We start from the raw sequence: 7,422 nt of genomic DNA on the forward strand, positions 1-7,422 counted from the left end.
CATATACCACAACCGACTAATGGGACACGAAAACAGTTGCGTAACTGAACTAAGCAACCCATTAAACATCAGACGAAGACTAAAACGACAATGGCCCTCAGACTTAAAAGAACACAGTGCTGAAGATGGGTAGCCGTACTCAACATAATGCAGAGCATACTACATAGGAGAATCATCACTGGATGATCACTCCGCACAAGTGATTTCTTACAACATATTTACTTATTGCTCCCTTGTAGAGTAGATTCTAATTGCAAGAAGTAATTAAAAAAAATGCAACGACCAGACCTCGATACACAAGCACACGAATAAGAATATATTTTAAGAAAGAGGAACAAATTAAGAAACTTTTCGGGTAATGAATTAACTCTCTCGCGGGCCGCACAAAACAACAGGAGGGCCAAGGTTAACCCTCGTGTCCTGAGTTGGCTAGATGTGATTGGGCTAAGAATATTTCAGGAGACAAGGGAAAATATTGAAGAATGAAACAGAATGGGAACAAATGGGTGCTGCATTATCACTGATAAGAAACAAATGACTATTATGAACAGAGGAAGTTTACTGATAAAGAATGTGCAGCATTGGTCACCATAAGGAATAATAATGTTAGTAATAGTTTACTAAGGACTGTTGATTGCCAAATTACTTCAAACTCTTATCTACAGCACAACTTGCACGTGGCCTGAGAGGGAGGCGGACATATTGAAATTAAGAGCTTCTTCTACACCGTCCCTAGTAATGACCCTGTAAGGCAGTGGTTTCTAAATTCTGGGAGGCCTACCCTGGGGGTATGGGACTGGTTGGTTACGGGAGGGGAGGGGACGCAAAATATTCCGGAAAATTTACATACTAAAATTCAATAGATTATAATCCCATTACTGACATTTGTAAAATTCTTGATAAATGTTTATTGGCAAAAGAATTAATTTTTTTTGGTTCTAAGAAAGAAAAGCTGGAAAAGCCGTTCTTCATATACAGACAGACACACATAGAATTAAGAGGGCGGGGCGCGAAAGAAATCTTCGCTAGACTGAGGAGGCACTATTATATAGTTTCGGAAACCACTTCCGTGTTTACCGTAAAGCTCATAGAATCCTGATGGATCAAGAGTGACAAACCTCAGAGCAGTGTAGTTGAGGTTTCGAACCCGAGCCCGCCCGGAACGCAAGCAGGGTGCACTGTACGCAAGTGTCCTCGCAGATGATCACGGATCCTGAGATGACGTACACACACGCACGACACTAGTAACGTCAGCACGCGCAGCTACCGTGGCTGATAACGCACAAGTACTTACCGTTCTGTTCAGCTCGCACCTTGGCCTCTCCGCGTGCCGCTCGCTCAGCAAGTCCGTGGCAGACTGCTCGCGTGCTTGTCCCTTGCGTCTGCCATTGACATTACAGGAGTCGTGCAACTGGGTCAGCGCTCTTCTTAACATTGTCTGGCGTTAACTCTCGTACAGAACACGAAGCCCACATCCCTGACACCTGCCTGACTCCACTGTGCAGAATGCTTCCTACAAACTAACAGTTGCTTATCTGCTCGACAATTTCCCAGCGTTTTGTGGAACCAGAAAGTCCTTTCCAGTCCTGAGCCAGATACATCCAGTCCAAACCTCCCATCCAGTTTCTTTAAGATCTATTTTAGTAATATTATTGTTTATTATTCTTAGTGGGGTTATACCGAGTACACTTTTTACTGCGGCCGCTATTGACCTATTGTACCAACCCCAGATGATAGGTAAGGGTGATTGTGGAGCAATTGATGGAATGAAGATTGGCAGGGGAAACCGAAATACTCGGAGGAAACCTGCCCCACCGCCACTTCGTCCACCACAAATCCCACATGACCAGACCTGGGCTTGAACCAGGGTCGCTGCGGTTGGAAGTCAGCGACTGACCGCTTGAACTATGGCACGGCTTTTCATTTTAGTATACTTTGATGTGTATACCTATTGCTAGGCAACGGGTCGGTAAACATATTCCGCAACACGCGCACGCGACAATAGAAGGATATTCATTGCTAGGTAATGGACCAGTAAACACGCATTATTGACAATAGAAGACGATGTTTTACGTGGGGTCCTTGCCGACGGGACGGAGTACAGCGAAGCATACAGCAGTATTCTGGAGTAGCTGAGGCAAGCCTTCGGAATTGGCAGCTGCAGTGATGGCAAGAAAGGAAGTAGACGGTGCCAAGATGACTTCATGTGTGCTTTGAAGTTACAGTGAGACTGTCATAAATCCCTTGCCAGGATACGACTAGTGAAGATTGGGAATCATAGTGCGTGTGCAACGGTAAACTGAAAGTGTGTAGAACAGTGATAGCGCTGTAATTGTCTATAGTCCCGAGTTGTGTGACTGTGTGAGGCGTTAATAAATCCAGTCATCCACTCCAAAGCTTGTAAGTCACCCCAACACATGACAGAACTATTATCCCCTCATCTACTCCTAGGTCTTCCATGTGGTCTCTTTCTCTGACGTTTTCGTATCAGAACGTCTTATGCGTTTGTCTTCTACTCCATACATGCTTCAAACCACACCCATTTCCTCCTCCCTGGTTTTATTTTCGCCAGGAGTACAAATTATGATGCTCATCAATGTACAGATCCCTCCAACCTTTTGTTAGGTTCAAACATTACCCTCAGCACCCTGTTCTTAAATAACCCCATTCAGTATTTTACCCTTACAATAACTTCAGCTTTATCTACCTATCTCATTGTCGATCATTCAATGGCAATTTTCGTATTAGTTTCCTTTAAAAAATTCGGTATCCCATTTTCGAGCTGCATGTCCAGCCCAGCGTAAGGTTCGTGACGTAACTGTGAGATATTTCGTAGCTCGTTGGTACACACTTTATGCTTACGACCATTTAAGTGACTAAGCTGCTAAGCAAATAAAATCAGGCACAAAATTAGCCTGCTGTAGGAAACATGAGCAGTAATTATGTAAAACGTGTAAATTTGTCTATGCTTAGGAGCCGGGGTAGAGTGGTCGGTATAGCGACTAGCTACGGGCTGGATGACTGAGGGGTCGGAGTTCGACTCCCTGTAAGGTCAAGAGTTTTCTCTTCTCCAAATCGTCCAGACCGGCTCTGGGGTTCACCCAACCTCCTATCCAATGGGTAGAGGAGGCTCTTTCGACGGGGGTAAAGCGGTAGAGGCCGAGATCAAGAAAATGTGGATCTATACATCCACTTCCCCATATGCCTTAATGGCGTAGTACTTAAATTCGTTGAGCACAGGGATAATTTTATCTTCATGTATATGTCTACTGTACATACGTAGAACTACAAATCTTTCGTGAAAGATGCGCCGTGAAGGCTAGACTCCCAGAATGTGATGCGAAAATCGGGTCATAAACCCCAAGAGGGGCTCGACAACAAAACATACAGATGTACCGTCCATCGTAAACTGACTTACATTGCGTTGTATAGGTCCTGATGGTCCTGATCTTTTTCGTTCCCTGTTCATCGTTCCCCTTGCGGACTCGGCAGTTGCTTCTCGCACACTTTCATTTCATGTCAACTCACTGCATTAAGACCACGTGCAGTAACCATGCAGACCAGCTAGTAAAATGGTGCTGCTGTCCCCAACAACAACAACATAAAACCACGTTGAAGAAAATTGCATACATACAACTACAAATTGCGGTTTTTGTGAAAAAATGTTATTATCATTATTATTATTATAATTTGGGGCATGCGGTAGCTGATTGAGACACTATGCTACAAGCCGGAAGGTCGCGGGTTCGAGTCCCGATGAAGTGTTTTTTATTTAATTTACCTAATCCTTCCAGCCGCACTATGACCCTAGGGTCGACTCAGCGCCTAACAGAAATGAGTACCAGAGATCTTCCTGAGGGTTAAAGGGCTGCCGGCGCGTAAGTCTGACAACGTTACCGCCATCTGTGAGTCGATTGTCTAGATAATGTGGGAGCCTCAGTCTCTCCCAACCCTATGGGCCTTCACGGCAAGTTGAGCTGTACTGAATATGTTACACAACAGCGATACCCACAATATATCTAACAGTCATTAACTTTGGCGAAGTCGTTCTGAAAAATGGATCGGGACTTTTTTGGATCGCCCTGAATTATGTAAATTTTGTGTTTCTACCTCACAGAAAACACTGCGTCCCGTTTACAAGGTCAGCCTTTTGTTGATGTGTTGGTAAATAGCCGCGGCCTGTTCTGAGAATCATACGAAACGCGTACATGCTTTCGGAAAGTGCACAGTGTTTACCGTTAAGCCAGGTGGTACATATATAGTAAGTAACCAGTGCTCTTTAATGGGTCGGGGGAAGAGATTGCCGAAACTCGCTGGAGCAGATTCATACCTGGCGGCCAGATGCATCACGGTGCAACCCTCGAGATCCGTGTCCCGCAGGCTACATGCAGTGTGCTGCAACAACCACTTCAAGGCAGCAAGTTGTCCCAGCACAGCCGTGTCGTGCAGAGGCGTAGCACCCACCAGAGTCTGGGGCGCCGTGTCGCGCGCCCCGGCAGTCAGCTGTCTCAGCACCGCAATATGGCCGCCGCGAGCGGCATGGTGCAGGCATGTGGCTCCCTGACAGTCGCGCACGCGCAGGAGAACCTCTCGGCCATAGCGTTTCTGAAGCGTCTGGATGAGGTGAACGTCGCCCCGACGGCACGCCCGCAGAAGCACTGCCGGATCGCACCGGCCTGTCATTGCGTCGCGTTACGTCACGAGATCCTCAGTAACCAATATCATTATCAACTCAGCTTCACAATTCCAGCAAAAAAAAAAAAAAAGTTACTGACATTTACCAACATCATCAACAGGAAGTGCGAATAATGCCTGCAATAGTTGGTGACACTGCCATCAGAGTGAACATGCAGCTGCAGTTTCCCTAGCAACCAGCACAGCGAGTAACTGACAATAACAACGCAACAATGTCTCCAGGAGCTCAGAACAATGCGCACTGAGAGCTGTTGCTAAGCGACCAGACTCGTCTCCAAATCCGTGATTAGCAAAACTAGTGAAAGTGCGTGTTTATGCAAGTCGCTTCCTTCCGGCCGTTGCGCTAAGCCGCGGGTTCTGTCGCAATGTCAGAGGAACCCGTCGTACAAGAAAAGTTGTCCCTGTTGTTAATTAAGCACCACGCCATGAAGACATATAGGACAGTGGACGTATAGCGCCATGCATTCTGAACCTAGCCACAAGATGAAGCTGAGAGGCTGAAAGCTGAGTCCCCGGAGGAAGAGCCTACAGAACCATTTAGATACTGGACTGAGCGTGGACGAGGTGGAAGGGGAAAAAGTACCGGTAGGAGTAAAATTTTTCTCCTTTCCACGTCGTTCAGACTGGTTCTGGGGCCCACCCAGTTTCCTATCCAATGGGTACGGAGGGAAAGTGGCCGGGGCGTGAAGATGACCACTCACCTCGAAGTAGTGCCGTGGTCAAGAATACGTGGATATATACGTATAATACCCATTTCCCCATACGTCTTTGTGGCATACTGCTTAATTAATTAAGTACAGATATATGTACCAAAATGCATAATAAAGATGGAGTCACCTAACGCAGCAGTCTCGAAAGACTGAAGCATTAAGGTCAAGCTGTAAGCCATATCTTTGCAGTGTTAAGTTTATAAATTTCAGATGCACTTCTTTAAGCGACCGGAAGCTCTAGAGTTATGTAATTCCACAGCCATGCAGCTCTCTTGATGTTGCACTGACTTACATGTTTCATAAAAGACCATTTTTCTTAAGAAGTTGACATTATTTTGCAAATATATTTTCAAGTAAATCGCTCTAAAGCCAGCACACACACAAAACACCCAGTTGCATGTTTACTGTAGTTCATAAGCGCAGAGCCTCTGCTAAAGGAAAACTAAAAGGCTATATTTCCTATTCACACAGCGGTGGATGGTGACACTGTGTAGCGTGGTAGGAACCTTCTCTGCTTGCCGACTGTTTCTTGCTGGTTACATACTTCACTTACTTTTCGATAAAGAAGGAGGTAGTAGCTCCTCCGAAAGCTGGTGATCTTCTACGAGACTGAACGGTGTCATATTCCAGAAGATAGTAGCCTACCCTTCTACAACAGTAAAATTAAACCTGTTAATGGAAAAGGTAAATCTGTCGCTATAACAGGCCGTGGAGGCAGATAGGGTTGTGAGACGTCCAGGCTCCCACATTTTCTAGACAATCGGCTCAAAGATGGTGGTAAGGTTGTCAGCCTTACGCTCCGGCCGCCCTTTAGCCCTAGGAAGATTCCTGGTACTCATTTCTCTTAGAGGCTGAGTCGACCCCAGGGCCATTTAATTAAACACCATCCCAGAATGACATTGGCGGCAGGGGGATGGGGGTGTAAGTCCACGCGTGTAATTCCTGTGCACTAGATGGAACTAGGCGATCAGCTTCACGCTCCGGTCACTTTTCCTTCTGGGAAGGAGGTCTCGGTACATATTATATAGGAGGCTGGATGAGTCCCACAGCCGGTCTGGACGCTGCGATGAATGGGGTACGTTCTTATCTCTGCTGCGAATATAATCACGCTTACTCGGCCGTCCAGCCCGTAGCCTGGGGGTTAATGTTCGTTTGTTAGAAAAGATAGCGTAAGTCTGATAAAACCAACATTGCTCAAGACATGAACACCGTCAACATCGGAAACTGCGTGCAGAGTCGCTGGCCATGCTGTGCCGCTACAGTCAGGGTGTGATATCTACTGCTCCTGACTTCTGTATCTTCAGTTCGTGAATTGTGAGCTACAGATGAGTGCCGGGAAGGACGAACTAGGCTTCTGTTCTCTCCCTTTATTTTCGGGAAAAAATTATCAAATATTGAAACGAAAAAAAAAAGTATACCAAATATTAACACCAAAATTTAACATCAATTTTAAAAATTCTTCTTTTATCCAAAATGATACAGGACGATCAGTAAAAGCAGTCTTGTGCGACTCAAATGCGAGTTTGTAAGCAAGTCTCCTGACTTATATGACGTGAACTGTAAGTGGGCCTGAAACGCCCAAGACATCGGCCACATTTTGTACACCTTGTCGGAGCCCATTCCTGCTCTATAAACCACACAGTTGGTAGAATTGCACGAATTTCTTCAAGAACTCAGAAACGGATCTCCAAGAGATTTTTGCACTTAGATTTTGTATGGAAAAAAAATCTCTCTCTTTCATAATAATCCTATATGAAAATTATTCTTTTACGCCAATAACTTGAGAAAGACGTGTTACAGATTTTCAGGGAAAATACCTCAATGTGTATTGACAATCAGGGCCAGAGCGGAGCAACAGGAGTCTACATGGGCGGTAAAAAAAAAAGTAAAAAGTAAAGGTATCCCTGTAACAGGGCGTGGAAGCCCATAGGGTTGTGAGATATTGAGGTTCCCAAATGTTCTTGAAAATCGGCTCATAGATGGCGGCAAGATTGTCAGCTTTATGATCCGGCCGCCC

The 7,422-nt window shown here is 45.5% G+C and overlaps 1 protein-coding gene across 2 annotated transcripts in view; it reads right to left on the reverse strand.

The window, feature by feature from the left end:
* LOC111868666 (espin) overlaps positions 1 to 1,350 on the reverse strand; it is a 209,187-nt gene extending 207,837 nt beyond the window's left edge. For both annotated transcript variants that reach the window (XM_023859543.2, XM_023859541.2), the window contains exon 1: positions 1,295 to 1,350. The gene's annotated coding sequence lies outside the window, so the exon portion shown is untranslated. The remainder of the gene's footprint in view (positions 1 to 1,294) is intronic.
* Positions 1,351 to 7,422: the final 6,072 nt, after the last annotated feature.

This window comes from Cryptotermes secundus, unplaced genomic scaffold (genome assembly GCF_002891405.2).
Source record: "Cryptotermes secundus unplaced genomic scaffold, Csec_1.0 scaffold791, whole genome shotgun sequence".
NCBI lineage: Eukaryota > Metazoa > Arthropoda > Insecta > Blattodea > Kalotermitidae > Cryptotermes > Cryptotermes secundus.